The following is a 22,690-nucleotide window of genomic DNA, read 5'->3' as shown; positions in this document are numbered from 1 at the left end:
TCCCCTTCTCCTCCTGCCTCCAATCCCTCCCAGCATCAGAGTCTTTTCCAATGAGTCAGCTCTTCGCAACAGGTAGTCAAAGTATTGGAGCTTCAGCTTCAGTGTCAGTACTTCCAGTGAACACCCAGGACTGATCTCCTTTAGGATGGACTGGTTGGTCCTCCTTGCAGTCCAAGGGACTCTCAAGAGTCTTCTCCAACACCACAGTTCAAAAGCATCAATTCTTCAGCGCTCAGCCTTCTTCACAGTCCAACTCTCACATCCATACATGACCACTGGAAAAACCATAGCCTTGACTAGACGGACCTTTGTTGGCAAAGTGATGTCTCTGGTTTTGAATATGCTATCTAGGTTGGTCATAACTTTCCTTCCAAGGAGTAAGCGTCTTTTAATTTCATGGCTGCAATCACCATCTGCAGTGATTTTGGAGCCCCCCAAAATAAAGTCTGACACTGTTTTCACTGTTTCCCCATCTATTTCCCATGAAGTGATGGGACCAGATGCTATGATCTTAGTTTTCTGAATGTTGAGCTTTAAGCCAACTTTTTCACAACTTTTTTCAGTCTCCTCTTTCACTTTTATCAAGAGGCTTTTAGTTCCTCTTCACTTTCTGCCATAAGGGTGGTGTCATCTGCGTATCAGAGGTTATTGATATTTCTCCCGGCAATCTTGATTCCAGCTTGTTAAATACTATTTAATTAGCTTCACATATATCTTTTTTTGTTTATCTTGCTTACTTTATTTTTTCATTGGTGTATAATTGCCTTACAGTGTTGTGTTAATTTTGGCTGTACAGCAGAGTGAATCAGCTATATGTTTACAGATATTCCCTCCCTCTTGAACCTCCTTCCCACCTCGCTGCACTGTGAGTTTTAAATCTGGTTAAGAATAGAGGGTAAAGAGCCAGATGCATTCTATATGTACTGTTCTGAACTTGGCTTCTCTCCATTTCTTATATCTTACAGATCTTTCCATATCAGGGTGCAGGGAAATGTCTCATTTTCTTTAACAGATGCAGAGTATTCCATTTTTGTGAATTTGCCGGGATTTATTTAGGCTGCCCTCATCCTGAACACTTAGGATTTTGCCCATCTCCTGGATGCTTCGATGGAAAACCTTGTTCACACATCATTTTGCACATATGCAGCCATCTCTGAAGGATACATTGTCAGGATATGATTGTGGAGTCTGTCATTGTGGGAGGTACCGCCACATTCTTCCCTGTAGTGATTGAACCACTATGAATTGCCAATAACAAAGTAGTGAGTGGCCTCACAGAGTGTTCTTGAGCTTTGGTATATTTGCCAAAATGATAGGTGAACCACATAATCTCAAGATAATTTATTTTTTTTGCATTTCTCTATTTCTGAATGAAATTCAGCATCTTTTTGTAGGTTTAAGTATTATATTTCTCTTCCTATGAGCTATCTGTTCATATGATTTGCCTGTTTTCCTATCAGGCTATCATTTTCTTTTTGATTTGAAAAGTCCTTTATACATCAGTGACATTAGTCTTGGGTGGTATTAGTTAATGATATTTTATCCTAGGTGTGTTTTTGTTTTTTTTTTTGGCTGATTTTTAAAAAAATGTAGGTTTATTTATTTTATTTTTAGCATCACGCTTAAATCATTCTTTTTTTTTTTTAAATGGGCTTCCCTGGTGGCTCAGACAGTAAAGAATCTTCCTGCCATGCAGGATACACGGGTTTGATCCCTTGGAGAAGGGAACGGTAACCCACTGCAGTGTAACTGCCTACAGAATTCTGTGGAGAGAGGAGCCTGAGGGGCTACTGCACGGGGTCGCAGAGTTGGACACGACCGCACAACTGACGCTTTCACTATCCATTTATTATAGCTCCTAGTTTTTGAATCATGGTTAAAAGGCCTCCTCCACTCCAGTGTTATAAATAAAATTGCACCAGCTTTTTGCCATGTCTTTATGATTTTATTGACTACATTTAAATCTTTGATCTATTACAGTGTATCCTTCCTCCTCAGCCCTGCTAATTCTTCTCCCAGAGGAACTTGATTGCCCCAGCACCCTCTATTAAATTACCTATGTTAATGCTACTGATCTGAGGTCTCATCTTAATCCTTACTAATTCTTCTAGGTTTTTGTTTCTCTTTATGGACTTTCTAATCCATGCACTGATTTGTCTGGTCACATACCAGAACCGCACTGTTTTAATTATGGGACCTCACCCCATGTTTTAGTACATTAAGGGGCAAGTCTCATGCCACCGTTTTTTCAGAATTTCCTTGGCTACCCTTCTTTGTTTATTTTTCTATAAGAATTTCATAATCGATCAGCTTATGTAACTCCAGAAGAAAAAATTGTGGTCCGTGTATATAGGAATGTTGTCAACTTCACTAATTAACTTGGAGGAAATGGACATTTTGATCTGTTGCAGATTGAGAACACTAAATTAGATTTCTCATTTACGCCGTATCGTTTCTTATTGTAGCTCCTGTACTTTCTTTTAGCAAGTTGCTTGTATATTATTTTTTGTATATGTATCCAGAGTTGTGTGGATGTCATTGTGGGTTATACCCATTATCTTTATGGAACACCCATCTTTGTGCTTTTCTTTTTTAACCTGAATTTTATTTTAATTAATATAATGACTCCTGATGATTTCTATTTACATTTGCTTGAGACACTGTTTTCCCCATCCTTTCTTTCTCATTTCTGAATGACTTTATTTTGGGTGTGCCACTTGTATATATGACAGAATGGAGTTTTCAATTGTGACCTAATTTGGAAAGCTATTTTCTTAAAAGATGAGTTGTGCTTATTGCTTTTATTGATATGGCATGTATATATTCAATGTGAATTATATGTGCTTATTATTTTTATGTAATATATAGGTCTTACACTGTATAGTCTGTTTCATTTGCTTTTGAAACATAATTTTTCTGATGTTTAAGATGGTTTTTTTCTTTGTTCTAAATATAAATGCATATTTGTTTATAAATATACCTTAACATCATGGCTTTAATTCCCTCTTTCTTTTAACAAAGTCAGTAAGTTCACTGTTACAAGCAATGATTTCACTGGCTCACATAATTTTTCTTTAGCCATACTCTCTCCTATATTACCCAGTTTTTGTCAATAGATGGTCTGAGTTGAGCATTTATCTTTGCGTTTTGAAATACACATAGTCTTTCATACTTGATTTCTTACCTTTGACTGATTTACTCTGACTGCCATTAGGGGGAGAAAAGGCAAGCAGTAAGCTTATTTTACCTTTCCTCGTTTAGAAGTCGTATCATTCCTACATTGTCAGGTTATTTACGGCCTCCTTTCCCACCCTTTCTTTTGTGTTAGTTTTGTGCTGAAGTGTATTCCGTTTAGCTGCCAGGCCTTTCGCCAGAGTCTCGCCTGCCAGTTTGGTCAGCAGGGGCTTTCCCTCTGGTGGTTGGTTTTCTCAAGAAGAGTCTGAGTAAACAGTAGCCCCTGATTTATTACATGTTCAAAACTGTCAGCAGCCTTTATGCTTCATGAACTAGAAGTGGGAAATCAAATCTGTGTCTTATACTTTGAGAGATATAAAATCTTTGGCTGGATATAAATTCCTTTATTCGCACTTTCTTGTCTCAAGTATCTCGTAGGTTTTCTTCCTTTGATTTGTGGTATTGAATTTGCTGGGTAGAAGCCTGTTACCAGCTTAATTTTCTTTTCTTTTTTTTTTTATTTGCAACTTGAACATTTTGCCTGACTGCCCAAAGAAGTTTTCTTTACAGTTGAAGTCCTTTATTATGATAGTATCTTTACTAGCACATATTTTTTGTATTGACTGATATGAGTCAATTTCCTCTGATACTTGGTATGCACCTTCAGTTGATAGATGAAGGCCTTCTTTTGTTCCAGGAAAACTTTATTGTACTTAAAAATGTGTGTTTTGTTGCATGCAGTTGGTTTTTGTCTTTCAGGAACTTCAAATATGTTTATGTTAGAACTCTGTTTCTTGCCTACTCTATTGTTTTCTCTTTAATCATTTTATTTGACAATTTTTTCTGTTTCATTTGTTAATTTTCTAATTACCATCTTGTATGAGTGTTAAGGGACCTCTCAACATGCTTTCTCTCTTGTTCACTGTGCACTTGTGTCTTTACATCTATAATGATTTTTCCTTTTTTTTTTTTCCTGGTCTGTTTATTCCTATTTCATTTCCTCCTGTTATCTAGATGTCACCTCCTATTGTGATCTTTCTTGTAGCTATAATTGCTTCATTAAATTTTTAATAAATTTATGGCAGACTGTTTTGTTAAACGTTTGTTCTATTTCATGACAGTTTTTTTTTTTTTGCTGGCGAATTCTTATCATTGGTAGGAAAAGGAAAGTTGGATGCTCATTTACACCTAGTCTTCTTTCCATATGGATTTTATGTGTAGATGGTGTTTGGTATCCATATCCAAATGAGCTGAAATTTCCTGGAAAGGTATACAGGAGCTTCCTATGGTGATAATAGAGGGAGGGTGCTGGGAGCCACCACTGGAGATCCCACCCATGACAAAGGTCATGTGGAAGAGACCTGACAGGCAAAGGCGGATCAGGCCTCAAGGGACCCCCCAAATCTGCTCGAGCATCCACCCCAAAACCAAAGTCTGTCTGTCTTATTATTTTGTGCCTTTCACCAACTCTTCTGACATTAGCACACATGATTGTTCACAACTCCCCAACCTTGAAAGACACAGGAAACGAAAACATTCTAAAAGTCCTAATGAGCATAGAGTCCTTTAAGGGGTGAAAAATTATTAGAAGAGATAGTACTGGTAAAGGGCTTCATTACTGGGTCAATGCTTGCTGCCAAGTGCCCATATCCCTTATCCACTGTGCCCCTGGGAGTGCATTGGTTAACATAGCTGGAATGTAAGAAAAACAAGCAGCAGCCTTGGAATTAACCACATCAGACCTTTGAGCTAATTGGTTCTTTCTTTGTTGTGACTCACTGCACCTTTGCTCTGTGAGAATGTAACTCTGTTTAGTACTTTCTGAGGCTGGGAGAAATAAAGAAAAAACACTTGAAGGGAAAATAAGTTTTCTGGCTGATCAGCCTTTATCATAAAAGGGTCATAAAATTTCCACAGGCCTCCAAGGCCAGAAGATAATGTACACAACATTGTTTATGAGAAAGGTATGCAGAAAAAATCCTGGTTTTGATAAAGACAAAACAGATACAATGTTTGGACTGACTCTGTATGAGTTTGCATCTTTCATTTCCCTCTATGTATAAGTCAAGGTATAAAAGTTCCTTTTGAAAATAAAGTTATGGGCCTCGCTCACCGAAGATTGGTCTCCCCGTGTCATTCTTTTTTTTCCTTTTCCCTCCTTTTCTCTCTCTGTTCTTCTTTCAGGATGACTCCTTGGAACACGGGAGCTTTATTGGCTTTCTGTGTTCATCAAGGAAGATCAAGCCCTGCTGTCCGCTTTGCTATCCTTATCGCCTAAGCCGTCATCCTGAGGGTACCCCTGGATCCTGCTGGGGCTGGACCCCGGCAGGAGGGGAAAGAGAGGGTACCCTTTTGAGTTTTTAAGTGATAGGCTCTTTCTGCTGTTGTGACCATGACAGGCTGTTTCTTTTACATGTGGTGCCTTTGTGGGGTGTGTCTTCTTGGTCTCTCCAGACCTAACTTTATTGAGGAGGACTTTCATCATCAGTTCATTTCATTGGTGTCCTTTATTGGCTCCTGTTACCTGGGGACATCGATATGGCATTCGGGGGTTATTCTCTCAACTTTTAAAGGTATGTTTGTGCTGGTGCTGAGATCTCCCATCCTTTTTCTTCTGCTGCCTATATTTGCTAGTGATTTCGTGGCTGACCATAGCTAGCTGCTCTGCATTCCCCGTGTTCTGTGGCTGTGCCCACAGAGTCTTTCTTCATCATGCCATCTCGGCTGCCTTTGGCAGCACTTGGTTTAATTTGGAGTCTGGGATTTTCTCTGCCTACTTGCTCCATTGAAAATGGTGTTTATTTCTGTTTCCCTTCATCCCTCTGAATGGTTGTTGGGAGCCAAGTGGGATAATTGAGAACCAGATAGTCCCCACTGATGGATTTAATTCTTTAAAAACCATCCCAGCAAATCTGGCACTTGAGAAGCCTATGAAAAATAATGCAGAAACACAAAACAGATGAATAGAAAGAACGTTACAACATTAGTAACAGTGTAAATGTATATAATCATGGTGTCAGTTCCAGAAACATAATTAAGCAGTTATATATGCAAAATCTTAGAATTCTGCTTTGAATGGATAGGAGGAATAAAGAGAGGCTGGTTTCCCCTGATCCCAGAGACTTCTTGCTGATTTCATGAGGAAAGTTAGTTTGTGGATTTACAAAACAGACATTCTGTAAGAGAGAGCTGTGGTTTACAGGTTACCTTCCATGTCAAAAAGAAGTAGCCCCAAAAATATGCCATGTTGAAGTCAGATTTATGCTGAACAGTGCAGGGTGGCTGTCAAACCACTCCAGATCTCTGCCTGCCTTCACAGAGAAATTCAGCAAGACTAGTAGTGACAGTGGTCATTCTAGAAGGTCATTTGTCTCTTTTCAGCAAGACAAGTCAGAGGCGCATGAGTTACTCTTATCCTTTCCGTTTACAGTTAATAAACAGGTCATCAAACAAGAACGATCGTAAATGATAGCGGTGTATCCCATTCAAATCCTTGAGCCCATGCAACGTGCTGAAGTTCATGGATTTAGAAATCCAGATGATTACGTCACTGTTGTGCTAGAAGGTTGTGTGGCTCTGTAGCAGAGGAGGCTTTTCTCCTGAAGCTTATGAAACTGAATTTTTAGGGCCTTTCAAAGATTTGGGACCCTTCCATGGCCCAAAGGAGGGACACAGTAATGTGAATACATGAGCATATACTTCTATAAAGTTTTCAAAAGTAAGATATTTTGATTTCAGTGTATTAAGACCAGATTTCTTTGCAGTCCAACTTCTCTTTTAGTATATTTACCATTATATCAGATGGCTTTGGGTGACCATGGGTATTTTGAGATCAGTCTGGGAGGAGCTTGTGCTGGTAATACAGGCAGTTTGGATTTACTGGGATATATTTATGTAGTTTGCCAAGCATTCCTGGCATCCACTTAAATAATTTCTGTCCCAGTGAAAGAATGGCTTCTAGTAATACTCCTGCCAACTGTCTCCCACAATGCCAGTTCAACCAGTGTCATGGCAAGAAGTGATGGACCAGAGGTCATATTATGTTGTGAATAGAAATATATGCATAGTGAAAGACAAGGCACATCATCAGATGTGTAAAATATTATTGTACGTGGAGGATCAGGTTCCTTATCAACACCTTGGCCACTTAGAGTTCTCTTTGCCAGAAATATTTGATAAAGGGTGTATGTCATTATTGGAGAAGGCAATGGCACCCCACTCCAGTACTCCTGCCTGGAAAATCCCATGGACAGAGGAGCTTGGTGGGCTGCAGTCCACGGGGTCGCTGAGAGTCGGGCACGACTGAACAACTTCACTTTCACTTTTCACTTTCATGCATTGGAGAAGGAAATGGCAACCCACGCTAGTATTCTTGCCTGGAGAATCCCAGGGCCGGGGGAGCCTGGTGGGCTGCCGTCTATGGGGTCTTATGTACCTCTGGGCCTCAGGAATCCTTCATACTGAAGGGCTTTTCTTGAAATTTGCCAAGTCTTTTTTTGTAATGCACAGACTAGGCTTCAATTCAGGCAGGAAGATCCAAGTCCAGACCTGGTTGTGTATGGGTCCCAGGCTCCAGATCACCGGCTTTGGTGATTTGTGACTTTCTGTCTGGTGGTTTGACTAGGACTCACAGTGTCATCGGGATTGGTTTCCCTGAGCCTGGCCCTGGATCCACCGGGCCTTTGGTCTCCATTTTTCCTCTCTAGAGTTTACTCACATCCTGTATGATTTGATGGGATCTTTCCAGCACTTTGGAAGAGCCCTAGATCCAGGAGGACCGTTTGGCAAGATGATTGTTCCTTCTGGCCAGAGCAGAATGTCTTTCATAGAATCACATGAGATTGGACTACCAAAATGGTCTGATTCTGGGTAATTCCTCACTCACCCTTGTATTTGAGCCTTGTGGGTGTTTGTGTAGGTGCACACACGTGCAGTTTGGCTCCTAAGTTCATAGCATCTGAGGATAGTGGGAAGGGCAGCAACCATCCTTTATCCTGTAGGATTCTTAGTCCTGGCATTCAGGGCAATGACCTACCACCTCTGCCAGTTCTGTGCCAAAGTCAGGCTCAAGAGGACTGTCTTCTCCAAGGGCTTTCCAGACCACTGCTGCCCTGAAACAGCAGGTCTTTTGGATAAATGTCCTCTCAGAGTTGCCTCTTGAGTGATGTGGTGACATTGAGCTTTCCCAGCTCAGTTAAACTATGCTGGATAAGGAATAAACATTCCTTCATGAAGGGTAACCACTCTCTCCTTCCATGCATGGGTCTGGTAACAGTATTGGGAAGATCAGAGCTCTAGTAACCTTGAAAGAGTTTACATTCTAAGAATGCAGTGCATATGGTATAAAGAGCTCAAAAGACGACCTGGTGGAAAATGGGTTGTTTGACGTTCACCTTAGACAATTTTGAGTTGTAAGCTCCATATAACCAGACAAAGAATTATACACACATTTCCTCCATATTTTGGATAAGATGTGAATTTGCACAGTCATCACTTAGTATATTAATGACCTGAGAGAGAGTTGTATGAGGCCAGTGTTCACAGATAATGTGGCACCATGGGTAATGATGCAACCCACATTGCACAAAAGTTGCTATGGGGTGGCCCAGGCAAGATCAATAATTGTTTCCATACAAATGGTTCCCAAAAGCCATAGACTTTTGAGGGATAGCAATACTTTTACCACTTTATTGAAGTGAGAGAGAGAAATTAGCCAAGAATGACATACCTGACAAAGCCAAAAAGGAATAGTTCCTGGATCTGAAGAAGAGATTGCATCTGGACACCATAGCGCATCCTTTCAGGCACTCTTGGTGCTAACATCTTCCCTCCCCACTATTCCATATCTTCATCAGTGTTTCACTTTATATAAAAAGTGCTCACACGTTTTCAACACACTATTCAATCAAATTGTTTACATAGGAACCCCACAAAAATAGTTGTCTGTGGCCTCGGGCACCCTAGGGAGGCCCTGGTGGAGGAATTTGCAAGGTTTATAAGACTTGGTCTCTGCTTAGAGATAGCTTTGAATCAGGGCACATATATGTAATAAATATTTTGCAGTTTATTTATACGTATATTTATATATATATGTATTTTAATATGTATAAATATATATTTAATTATATATAATTATATATTTATCATTATATTGTAGTATATAAATTTATAAATATTATATATTTATAATTATATTGTTATATATAAATTTATATATTATATATACAATATAATATATAAACATTAATATTTATAGAATAAATGTTAATATATTTATATATATTATATAATATATAATATATAAAAATTTATATATAACAATATAATTATAAATATATAATATTTATAAATTTATATGGAGCAGGCAATGACACCCCACTCCAGTACTCTTGCCTGGAAAATCCCATGGATGGAGGAGCCTGGTAGGCTGCAGTCCATGTTGTCGCTAAGAGTCGGACACGACTGAGCAACTTCACTTTCACTTTTCACTTTCATGCACTGGAGAAGGAAATGGCAACCCACTCCAGTGTTCTTGCCTGGAGAATCCCAGGGACGGGGGAGCCTGGTGGGCTGCCGTCTATGGGGTTGCACAGAGTTGGACACGACTGAAGTGACTTAGCAGCATAATATATATTATTATTAATATATGTATATATCAATATATTGTATTATATAATATATAAATATTATATAACATATACAATATTACAATATTGTATATTACAATATTATAATATATAAATTTATAACTATTTAATAATATATAAATATATATTTACTTATATATGTATTTATTTTATTTATAATAAATAAATAAACTTTTGCAGTTCATCTCTCCCAGGAAGCCTTCTTTTCTTAAATGAAACTGTAGCCTGTTTGATCATTCTTTTCTTAATTTCATTCTGTCATACAGAATTCGAAGCTTGTGAAGTGTGATGAATCATGATCCTGTTCTCCAGTTGTGTATACCTGCACTTTTACAATTTGTGAATTAACACTGTTCATATGCCGTAGTACTTGCTTGTTTATAAATTATTTCATACATGTGTACTTGCTCTCTCTGAATAAGTGATCCAGTCCTTCAGATCAGATAGAAAGTTTTAAGTCTCTGTTTCTCAGTGTGAAGCAGATAATAAATACTATCGGAAGTTTATATTGTCAGAATGAAAATGTACATAATTGATGTAAGTGATAATGCCCACTGTTAGATTGAGTAATTGTAATGAAACACAGTCTTACTTCAAATGCAGCTTGTTTAGTTTGAAAGTGCTATTATAAAATGGTGTAAATTGAGAGAGAGCATCATTAAATGTTGATCTTAGTGTAAAGGAAGATGATGAGCCTCTCTGCATTGAAAGATAGTAATTTCGTCCTCTGCTTCTGCTGACTTTTGAAAGTCTTGATGCAAGGGAGAAAGAGCCCCAGCTCAGGGACGCCATCATCACTTATCATGCAGCTGGTTTCTATTCTGGTGCAATCAGTCTAGTTAATGTCAAGTACCAGTGACAAGAGTGTTTGTGACTCAGTCACCTGGAGGCATTTGAAGGCCTGGTGCACTGACTTGGATTAGAAAATAAACAGAAGTAAAAGTCCTTTCGCCTGAACTCTCCTGTAAATTGAATGGCTTCCCTGGAGCTGTGACTCAGAGGCACAGTCGGTGAGACCCTTTTCATTTGAAGATAACATCACGGCCCCAGCCATGGAGGGTGGGGAGGAGTGATCCATGCCCTGCTGGAGATGAGTGCTCTGTTTTCACCCAACAGGGCTAGTTATTTGTTCATTGTCTGCCTTCACTCTCCCCTCTGCCCTTGCTCCTGACTCACTGACTTTCCCACATGATCAGTGGTGTGCCTGTCCTCTTTGATGTCCTCATTGACCATTGACATTCCCCTTGCACCTATCACAGAGGTGTCTGGCTAATACAGGACCTCACTACACATTTTATGATGGTCTACTGACGTGGCTGGGGCTTCCCTGGTGGTTCAGTGGTAAATAATCCACCTGCAGTGCAGGAGCCACAGGAGATGTGGGTTCGATCCCTGGGTCAGGAAGATCCCCTAGAGGAGGGCATGACAACCCACTCCAGTATTCTTGCCTGGACAGTCCCATGGACAGAGAAGCCTGGCGGGCTACAGTACACAGGGTTGCAAAGAGTGAGACACGACTGAAGCTACTTCACACACTTGCACGCACTGACGTGGCTAAGTTCTTTAAGGTGCTTATTTGAAAGCTATTATTATCAGACTTCATGGCATGAAAAAGCCTCTAATGATACAGCATTCCCTGGGATGAAAAGCTGTGTATCACTTTGATGTCCATGAATTACTGCACGTGAGAAAGATTCATTGAAATCTGTTTTCTGTCTTCAGGTGCCTAACATAAGACCGTGCAAAAGAACACAGCTTATCTTTCTTTTCCTTTGTGGTCAGTTCTTGTCTTACAGTTCCCTGAGTGCTCCTCCTGGTTCTTCTCTCTCTGCTATCTTCTCTCTCCTGTCTGGTTATGAAGTTCTTTCAGCCGGGTCCTGACACCTTGCCAGTCATGCCTTGCTAGGTTTGGGTATCATTACTTAGGTAGCATCTGCCTACAATGTGGGAGACCCGGTCTTGATCCCTGGGTGGGGAAGATCCCCTGGAGAAGGAAAAGGCAACCCACTCCAGTACACTTGCCTGGAAAATCACGTGGACAGAGAAGCCTGGTAGGCTATAGTCTGTGGGGTCACAAAGAGTCAGACAGACTGAGCAATTTCACTTTCACTTTCACTTAGGTATGCAAACCATCACCTAGTGTAAGAGGAGGAAAATCAGAGGGGCAAATGTAGGTGCTTCAGGATTTATTTTCACACTGCCTCTGTCCTCATCACTAAAGTTCTCTATCTCTATATATTTGTGCCTTTGACAGGAGTACTAAAATCTCATTTTGGCATCGGTAACCTCATTCTAGATCTCATAAATGCTCACTGATTGAATGAAGGGAGACATGCATTGAGCAGGGTGTATTATTTCCTTTGATACCCGCTGGCTTCACATTTCCTCGGCTCTCTATCAAGAACTTTTAGTAACACATCCATTGTTGTGTGAAATGGCATTTGCAGAGACTTCTCCACTTGAAAGACCTGATACATTTTGACCAATTACTGATGCCTTTCTTCACTGGGCTCTGCTGGAGAAGCTGCTGGGCAGAGAGCATCCTGTAATTAGGTAAATTTGAGTGGATTTGTCTGAAAGCAGCCTAGTAAATGACGCTCTGCTTGTTGTGGTCAACTCTCCCTTCAATAAAGGGAGGCGTGGATTTTGTCTTTCCTCATCCTGTTAATTAGAAGCAGTAGGGATATGCTTAATTTGACCTTTAAGTAGGCAGAGAGGTCACGTTTGACTTTTTTTTTTTTTTTTTAACACAACTATTTGGCAAACTCTGTCTTGCTTTTAGCTGGCAGGGATTCCTGATTTCCTAACAGCTTCAGTCTTTAAACAGTGGAGAGGTTTTAGGGTGTCACAGCTGTGAAGTACCAATCTGGTGGGAGAAATGGGGCTAGTCAGAGCTGTAATTTTCCTGGAATCTGGTTCCTAACTCCAGGCCAGTCACCCACAAGCGGGTCAGGCATTGTGTGCCCAGTGTGACTTCACAGCTGCCCCAGGAGCGCCCTGGTTTAGTTCGCTTTCTGTGAGCAGCTCCCCCGTACCTTCGGCACCTGCTGACTGCCAGAGGAAATTTCACTTCAACTGTTGTCTCAAGTGTCAGGGGTAGGATCCTGCAAAGCAAGATATTCTCAAAGTTTGCTCGGTCAGAGAGCATATTTTTAGGAGGTGTAGGAGAATGAGTGTGGGGTTGATATGAGACACATAAGCAGGGTTTCCAAAGTGGTTAAAAAGAGGCAGAAATGGATTTATAGGGGCAGTTTCTACTGGAACCAGTCCTAGCAAACACAAAGTAGAATCCAGACTTTTCTAGATGCCTTCATGGGACAGGATGCCTGCCCAAGGCTGTTAGTTGCAGAAAGTGACAAGCGCACCTTCCGCATGCTCACCGTGGATCCCCTCTGCAGGTAGATTGAATATGCATGAGACAGGGATGGTCTCAATTAACAGGATGTTCTGAACAGTGCTGAGAGCAGGCTTTTGCCTCTTCTAGTTTCCAGAGTATTGTTACTGTTGTACAGTTCCTAAGTCAAGTCCAACTCTTTGTGACCCCATGGATTGCAGCACGCCAGGCTCCTCTATCCTCTACTGTCTCCCAGAGTTTGCTCAAGTTCATGTCCATTGAATCAGTGAAGCTTTCTAACCATCTCTTCCTCTGTCACCTGCTTCTCGTCTTGCCTTCAACCTTTCCCAGCATCAGGGTATTTTCTAATGTTCTTCAGTTCAGGTGGCCAAAGAATTGGAGCTTCAGCATTAGTCCTTCCAATGAATATTTACAAACAAGAGGTACTTGCCTAGCACCATCAACACTATTTGTCTGAACCTAGCAATATTTTGGAGAAGGAAATGGCAACCTACTCCAGTCTTCTTGCCTGGAGAATCCCATGGACAGAGGAACCTGGCAGGCTACCGTCCATGGGGTCACAAAGAGTCGGACGTGATTGAGTGACTAACAACAACAATAACAGCATCAATATTTTATGGTATATGTCTTGCATCATGGACGGGTGTTTCCTTAATTCTTTAGAGTTAACCGTTTAAGAAGTAGCTGGAATTGATCAGTTTTTCTAGGATCATCATTTAATTGCCTCACTTGACATCAAGGGGGCTGGAAATTACTCTCTCAGAATGATGTGAAGAAGGTGGAAGGGAAGTGGAAGGTATTTCTTTTCCTGAGCTTCTCCAGGGAATAACCAAGCTGTTTCTTTGTGAAGATAGTTTTGCAGAGATCAGTGAGGTTGCTCAGTATACCCAGGCAAAAACAGACCTCCAGAATCGTAAGGGGACTTTGAAGTCATTGCTTTGAATTCTTCAGGGAAGTTGGTAATAAAGGACTGACAATTTTATGAAGAATTATCTGAGTCTCTTGCCACTTGACAAGTCTACTTATTATTTTATCCTATTGATGTGATTATCCTTTTCTTAGTTTAACATTTGTGTCCTGGGGGGACAGCAGAATGCAAATCAATGCTTCTTTAACTACACTTCTTTTTTCTCCACTTCTTTAGACTTTTATTTAACAGTCATTCAAGGTATGGTCAGAGAAGGCAGTGGCACCCCACTCCAGTACTCTTGCCTGGAAAACCCCATGGATAGAGGAGCCTGGTGGGCTGCAGTCCATGGGGCCACAGAGTCAGACACGACTGAGCGACTTCATTTTCACTTTTCAGTATGATTAACTGGGTGCTATGGGGACGGTGATATAACCACCTCTTGTAGAAGGAATTTTCCTACCTGAAGATCAGAATCTCTGGCAAATAATTTTAGTCAGCTGTGTTTCTGTGTGGGCTTCCCTAATAGCTCAGTTGGTAAAGAATCTGCCTGCAATGCAGGAGATCCCGGTTCGATTCCTGTGTTGGGAAGATCCTCTGGAGAAGGGCTAGGCTACCCACTCCAGTATTCTTGAGCTTCCCTGTGGCTCAGCTGGTAAAGAATCTGCCTGCAATGTTTCTGTGTCACCACCCCCATCCTTGATCAGAATGATGAAGAAAGTAGGAGATTAAGAGGACAGAGTGACAGGAAAATAGCTTGGTGATTTCTTTCCTTGGGAGAAAATGAGACGGATCTCTCAGCTATAGAGACAAAAAAATAACAATACAACTGCTGAGCTACCAGGAATTTTAGACAGATAAGCACAACACTTGGGTTGGCTGTGATGTCAGCAGTCCTATTGTTTAAGAAAATGTTTAGAGGTGATATATTGGGCTGGTTGCAAGTCTAGGGTTTTAACATTGAACACGGGGGTTTCAAAGTAAATACTCAGTCTCTTTTGTTGTAGGGTAGGGGCTGAAGTGAAATTTCTAAAGCAGTTTGGGCCCCGCCATTCCGGGTCCTGTGCCAGCAGCATTTTACCCACAATAAGCCTGCTATTCAGGCTGTTTGTTCCCCTCCCTGGTTCCAGGTGCCTGGAGGGTTGGGCTTGCCCGTAGAGAGGCGGGGAGGGGGAAACGGGGGATCCACAACCATCTTCTCCTCTCTTCTGGACCCACAGTTTCCAGGAAAGGACCTGACATCACGCTTCTTAATGGTTGTTGGCGTCATCTGGTGGTGGGAAGAGGAGTCTGGCTGGGGAGATAGAGACAGTCAGGTAGAGTCTCTGCCTGAAGTCAGTCTCTGAGTCCAGATACCCCATATGCAGGATGCTACCCAGTCTTGCATATTTGGATACATTTCTTACCATCTCATGGTGATACTCTATGAGACTTCATTCTCCTTTGCTCTAAAGTGGACTCCTAGGTGACACACCCAGATCATTAAAAAATCCGTAAAGTCTAGTAATATGACTGAGGTCACGTGTATTTTCACAGCGCTCCTGAGCCCCTTGGCAACAGTGGATATAGTTGGGCACCCATATTCCCACCTCAGTTCATGACAGAAAACAAGGTCCCACCTTTGGAGACAGAAACAAATAGAAGGTAAACCTGCCTAAATCACCCAGAACCCAACACTCTCATCTCTGTCCCCTCAAGATTTGGGTTTTAGGGTTCTGAAATGGGAAGAGATCTGAAAACGGAGAGGTTTTCATCATCTGCTTGGCAGTGAAACCTGACCTTGTCTCAGTGCATTTGAGTTGAAAGCTGCCTGTATTGAGATGGTTACTTCAGTTTTTTATTTATCCCACATGTTATGAATATTCATATACTTCACTGAAAAAATATGAACATGTTGGAGTGTGGCACCAGTATATACCTTCCTGCTTGTGTTCTGGAAATCATGGTATAGATTCCATATTATTTTGATTAAACCTGGAATTTTTTTACATCCTCAAGCACGTCTGGCCACATGGGTTTCATATAAAAGATTATGGCTTTGCACTTTAATAACTCTTTGTGATTTCTGGCTTTTGGCACCTTCTGCATTAACCAGCCATCAAACCCTTACAATTTATCATTACTTCTAGACTCTGCCTGTCTACCTCTATTCCTGCTCTCTAAATTAAGCCAGAGATCAGGACTCCTGGTGGCTGTGGGATCAGCCTCTCCTCTATTGTCTGGAGTAATCCAGCCCCGCTCCAAGCTTTTTGTCCACTCCCAGCAAAACAAAAGCCAACCACACCTGACTGAACCTACATTCTTCATGTACGGTATGACCCCCTGGGAGCTGCGTGGTGTTCTTTCCCACTCCAGTCATCTTATCCACTTCCTTAAATGCATGTGCTTCTACTCCAAGAGTAGATTGAAAACTAAGATTCTCCATCATAGCTGTGTATCCAGTACTGTTTTAGGGCCTGTAATAGAGTGTGTCCGATTGACTCACCCCCCAACCTTTTTTTTTTTTTTCTTTTGCATTTGTCCTAATTTAGCTTTTCATTGACTCATTCCAGAGCTACTGAAAGTTTCCTGATTGGCCTCTCTGCTCATATTTTACCCTCTTCTCATAGACATAAAGCAACTTTGACACACCACAGCTGAACCTCAAGCTCTTAAATATGTCTGCCCTTCTAGTAGGTTGATGTCTAAACCTTTCAACAGGTTAAAGGATGTCTTCACTGCTCTTCTCCACTTCTCTCTCTTGTCTCATTTCTTATCTTGAGTTTTATTCTCCAGGACTTAGAATTGCTTGTGTTAGTCTCTATACCTTATGCTGTTTTTGCATCCTCTCTCTTGTACTAGCTTTTATTTCTTCTGAAATCTTCTGCTACCAGTTGCCTGGATAAATCTACCCATGGTTGAAGACTCGAGCATGTATCACTTTCTTTAGAAACTATTTGTTTATTTGTATTCTTCCCAGAATTATTTAAAGAACTCTCTTTTTTGGTGTGATACTGTATGACCCTGTGCATAGAGCTAGCATTAAATTGTTATTACAGTTATGTGTTTAAATATGTATTCACATGTGAAAGCAGAGGCTGTACTTAGAAAAGACTTTATATCCACAGTTTCTAGATTAATACCCAGAATATCATATCTCAACAGTTAGTAAGCCCTTACAGAAATGAATATAGCATCAGGCCATTCATTTATGAAGCCAAAAGCTGTGGTGCAGACAGATTATGTAACTTGTGATAATGGGTGTTTTCTGTTCTCTCTCCTGTATGTCAGATGCTGGAAAAGCCTAGAAGCTTCATTTTGTAGACCCACTTGCTGGAAGGTTTGGTTTTCTTTCAGTAGGAGGCTCTTACTTGGGATTGGACATGGAAGGCAGAAGTAGAAGCTGTCCTTCCGGGTTTGGCAAGAGCAGCGCCAGTGCACTGTGTGGCCACCTACAGCCGGGGTGAGGCGAGGGGGCATGGGACGGGAGCTTGGTTTGGGGGCTCTCCCAGCGGCGGAGGAGGTGCAGGGGAGAGCAGGCAGAAGAACCGTGTCACGCTCCCTGCAGCTCCTGAGTGCTGCTAACACCACTTCGCCTCCTCCCCTCTTTCCAGCTACCCTAGCCCTTTCAACAATTTTTAAATTTAATTTCTTCCTGCTTGAAATGCTTAGAATGTTTTGGAGTTTCTGATTAAACTCTGATGATAGTTTTGCTTAAAGTCACCCAGTAATTAAGCCGCAAAGCTGTGATGGCATCTCAGTCAGCCTGATTGCAAGGTTCGCGATCACAGCCTGTGAGGTGTCTGTGTGTGTGTGTGTGTGTGTTTGCTTCAGATGTGTCTGACACTGCCTTCCTCTAATTGCGGAAGAAAACACTCCCTGGGGAAAAACTCTTCCTTTGAGTTCTTTGTGGACTGAGATTCAGCCAAGGGATAGAAACCTATTGTCGAAGGAGCCTTCCTGCAGATGGTGCCTTAATCTGTATGTGCATAAAGGTAGTTCTACACAAAAAATTTCTGAATATTTTGGGGGGAATAAAATTTTCTTTCAGAGAATCAGTATTGAGCTGCTCTCCCTGGGATCCTCCAGGCAAAAATACTGGAGTGGTTGCCATTTCCTTCTCCAGGGGATCTTCCAACCCAGGGATCGAAGCTGGGTTTCCTGCATTGCAGGCAGATTCTTTACCAACTGAGCTGTGAGGGAGGCCCAGGTAACTGAAGACACCTCCCTTGGTCCTCAGAATAGAGCTTCCCCACTCATCTCCAGGTGGAGCAAGAAGGGAAGTCAGAATATTTAATAAAGAGTTGATGGTTCAATGAGAGCACCCAGGCTGTTTCCTTTTGGTGGAAGATATGTATAAATGTGGAGGGGAGGATGGTGACCTGAATTTGTTACCAGACTTTTAGTTTCAACCTCCTTATCACCTACGTTACAGGATCATGTTGACGAGCACAATGCTCAGTTTGGGCATATAGATGCTTCACTAATGTTTCTCTGCTACAGTCAGTCCATACGTAGTATTTATATTTACTGAGTGGTTTCCTAATAGCCAAGGATTGTGGTAAATGCTGTGAGCAGGAGAGAGTGTCTGCGCTTCAGGAGCTGACCTGTGGAGTATACTGCTCTCATCTTTTTTGGGAGAGGGATATTTGTCCTTAATTTCCCCAACCCTGTGAAGACCCTGAGTTGTCTCAGGTATATGCTTAGTCGCTCAGTCGTGTCTGAGTCTTTGCACCTCACTCCAGTACTTTTGCCTAGAAAATCCCATGGACGGAGGAGCCTGGTAGGCTGCAGTCCAGGGGGTCGAGAAGAGTCGGACACGACTGAGTGACTTCACTTTCACTTTTCACTTTCATGCATTGGAGAAGGAAATGGCAACCCACTCCAGTGTTCTTGCCTGGAGAATCGCAGGGACGGGAAGCCTGGTGGGCTGCCGTCTATGGGGTCGCACAGAGTTGGACACAACTGAAACAACTTAGCAGCAGCAGCAGCAGCAGACTGTAGCCCGCCAGGCTCCTCTGTCCATGGGATTCTCCAGGCAAGAATACTGGAGTGGGTAGCCTTTCCCTTCTCCAGGGGATCTTCCCGACCCAGGGATCAAACCCAGGTCTCCCACATTGCAGGTGGATTCTTTACTGTTTGAGCCACCAGGGAAGCCCGAGTTGTCTCATATCCCTCCTCAAATCAATGTCAGTGGAATGGAGGAAAATCAGATGAAGGGTTATGGTGCCTAATATAAAGGACCTTTAAAATACCTGAGCAAGAAGACATCATCAAGGGGACATTTGTGTCCTCTTTTCTAGAATTTGTTGTAAGCAAACTGGCTGAATTGCTGAATCTGAGGATATGAGGAAAATAACCAACTTAAATATTCGCAGTCATTTTGTTGTATATATCTTTTTATCATGGACTCTGTGTCTGGGAGCATTTTATGAAATCAAAGATTCATGAGCTTCTGTGTATTCGAGATGTCTAAGTGCACTGTGGTTGGATCAATGTGGTGATAGTCTGAAGAATGAATCCTGACTTTGTGATGCATGGTCTGAAGCTGCTGTGTCTGGGTTCAACATGTTTTTTGGTTTTGTTTCAAAGGGAAGGGGAGAAATCTTTAATTCTTCTAAGCAGGATTTTTTTTGATTTTCATACTTAGAGTGAACAGCTATGTGTTAATGAACTGCCAGACTGGATTACATTTAACTCCCAAGTGTTCCTTCTCATTATTGTCAAATAGCATTTACTAATATGTACTTTCACATTTCCAGGCCACACTATACCACACATCCAGTTTAACCTGGTGAGAGACTGTTTTTCGTTAAACACTGGCTTTCAGTAAGTATATATGAAATCCACAAATCTCTGTTCCTCTGGATATGGGATTGCCTAAATTGCCCATCTCAGTGTTTTTCCAACTCTTGGTGGTGAAGATCATTTTCCCAATATCTCAGACTGGTAATTTTGTAAAATTATCTACAACAAATAAATTAAGAGAACTACAGTAAGAGAACACAAAGACATATAAAAAATGAGCCCATTTAAAAATATGAAGTTCAACAAATGTAAAATTCCTGTCAGACTATAAAAGTTTCCAAAGATGCACCCTCAACTTCTATGCTTGTCATGGACCAGATATATTGTAAACTAGTTTCATCCTATGAATCACACTGGGAGTAACCTTGTGTAACCAATTCCATCCTTTAGCTTTTACCGTGTGCAGACCAGATCAACAATGGAATCTCTGTAATTGTGTTCCTTCTTGATTTACATTACTCTCATAACTCCACCCATCCCCCAAGTCCTTTAGAGCAATGCTGTTCAATAGAATTATAATGTGAGTCACCTATATAATTTTAAATTTACTAGTAGTCATATTAAAAAATTAGGAAGAGTTGCCATTTCCTTCTCCAGGGGATCTTCCCAACCCAGGGATTAAACCCGGGTCTCCTGCATTGGGGCAGACTCTTTACTGTCTGGGCCACCAGGGAAGCCCAGTGGCTTCTGGACACATTTAGGAGATGTTCATGCAGAGGAGTAAGTCCTTTTCTCATCTATCAGTGGTAAAGTTGCCTTAAAGTAGCTGCAGCTCAGCATTTCTGGAATCTCAGATATTATGATTTCTTGTCTGGGATTTTTCAACTCTGTTACATTCAGCCTCTCTGGGTTGTATACTCTTCATATTCCAAGTAAAGATAACAGTTTGTGTCTTCCATATCTCACAGCTACTTGATAGCCATAAAAGAGATTTGGAAAGTTATCAGTGTATTTTGAAAGTATTCTTGTTGGCTGGGTCTTATCTTTGGTGTTCTTCCTCTTTCAGCTTTGTTCTGTAGAGATGCTGGCCTCAAAATCTGCTGCTTCCAGACAGATTGTTGTTTCATTGTTGTTTCTTGATGCCCACACTGTCTGATCTGGGAGTGAATTACGCGGGAGAACTTCCCTGCTGCCAGATGGAACTGCATTCACATACACCTAATCTTCTTAATGACATTCCCAGTGACAGTTTCCGCTCAGCCCCCTGATCTACCCTCTTGACTGTTTCAAGTTATGTCCATCAGTTCAGTTCAGTCGTGTCCGACTCTCTGCGACCCCATGAATCGCAGCACGCCAGGCCTCCCTGTCCATCACCAACTCCCGGAGTTCACGCAAACTCATGTGCATCAAGTCAGTGATGCCATCCAGCCATCTCATCCTCTGACGTCCCCTTCTCCTCCTGTCCCCAATCCCTCCCAGCATCAGAGTCTTCCAATGAGTCAACTATTTGCGTAAGGTGGCCAAAGTACTGGAGTTTCAGCTTTAGCATCATTCCCTCCAAAGAACACCCAGGGCTGATCTCCTTCAGAATGGACTGGTTGGATCTCCTTGCAGTCCAAGGGACTCTCAAGAGTCTTCTCCAACACCACAGTTCAAAAGCATCAATTCTTCGGCGCTCAGCCTTCTTCACAGTCCAACTCTCACATCCATACATGACCACTGGAAAAACCATAGCCTTGACTAGATGGACCTTTGTTGGCAAAGTAATGCCTCTGCTTTTGAATATGCTCTCTAGGTTGGTCATAACTTTCCTTCCAAGGAGTAAGCATCTTTTAATTTCATGGCTGCAGTCACTATCTTCAGTGATTTTGGAGCCCAAAAAAACAAAGTCTGACACTGTTTCCACTGTTTCCCCATCTATTTCCCATGAAGTGACGGGACCAGATGCCATAATCTTCGTTTTCTGAATGTTGAGCTTTAAGCCAACTTTTTCACTCTTCCTCTTTCACTTTCATCAAGAGGCTTTTGAGTTCCTCTTCACTTTCTGCCATAAGGGTGGTTTCATCTGCATATCTGAGATTATGCAGATTATCAATCAGAAATATCTGATTGATATTTCTCCTGGCAATCTTGATTCCAGCTTGTGCTTCTGCCAGCCCAGCATTTCTCATGGTGTACTCTGCATATAAGTTAAATAAGCAGGGTGACAATATACACCCTTGATATACTCCTTTTCCTATTTGGAACCACAGGGGAAGGGAAATCACACTTTCCTAACATTTTCAACAGTCAAATACTCAGTTAACGTCTTTTTAGCTTTTCCTTTGCAGTAAGATACAAGCCCTTGCTAAATGAGTTCTGGGTTACTCCACTTGAGTTATAGTCTAGAGAAAAGAACATAGATCCACCACAGTTGATCAGAGAGAGGGATGACAGGTTAGTTCAGTGATCCACCTTTATTCATAAACTTTGAGGGGATGATTTTCTATATCATCGGTCTCCAAGCTCAGTCTATCATGAGTACTTCTCTGGATCATATTGTCATAAGGATGGAGTCTTTAGAAGAGGATAAAGTTTGCCAAGCCTAAATCTAGGGCTATTTGCTATTGGGAGTGCAGTTTTATAAGAAGGAAGTTAAAATGAGCAGCTTAGCCCAAGAGAGTCGAGAGCATGAAGCACTCAGGGCGAAATCAAGTCTCAGTCTGTTAAGGAAGGCCTGAGTGTGATAGTGGCAGAGCATGTGCACAGACTAAGTGTAACAGCCAGAGGAGGATGGGGCATAAGGAAAGTAAAAGGGCACCTTAGGTGAGTGCCCTGGACACGTGAGGTGTCCTGTTTCACCTTTGTGAATGATCCTGTTTAATACGAGGGCAGGGGTTC

The 22,690-nt window shown here is 41.6% G+C and overlaps 1 long non-coding RNA gene across 3 annotated transcripts in view; it reads left to right on the top strand.

Moving 5' to 3' along the window:
- The first annotated feature begins 4,727 nt into the window (after window positions 1-4,727).
- The window catches only part of LOC132343791 (uncharacterized), a 324,973-nt gene continuing 307,010 nt past the window's right edge, over window positions 4,728-22,690 (top strand). The window contains exon 1 of one of the 3 annotated variants that reach the window (XR_009492753.1): window positions 4,728-5,747. This is a non-coding gene — a long non-coding RNA (uncharacterized lncRNA). The remainder of the gene's footprint in view (window positions 5,748-22,690) is intronic. The other 2 variants (XR_009492752.1, XR_009492755.1) reach the window with 2 other exon arrangements.

This window comes from Bos taurus, chromosome 24 (assembly GCF_002263795.3).
Source record: "Bos taurus isolate L1 Dominette 01449 registration number 42190680 breed Hereford chromosome 24, ARS-UCD2.0, whole genome shotgun sequence".
NCBI classification, from domain to species: Eukaryota; Metazoa; Chordata; class Mammalia; order Artiodactyla; family Bovidae; genus Bos; species Bos taurus.
This window is presented reverse-complemented; position numbering and strand designations above follow the sequence as displayed.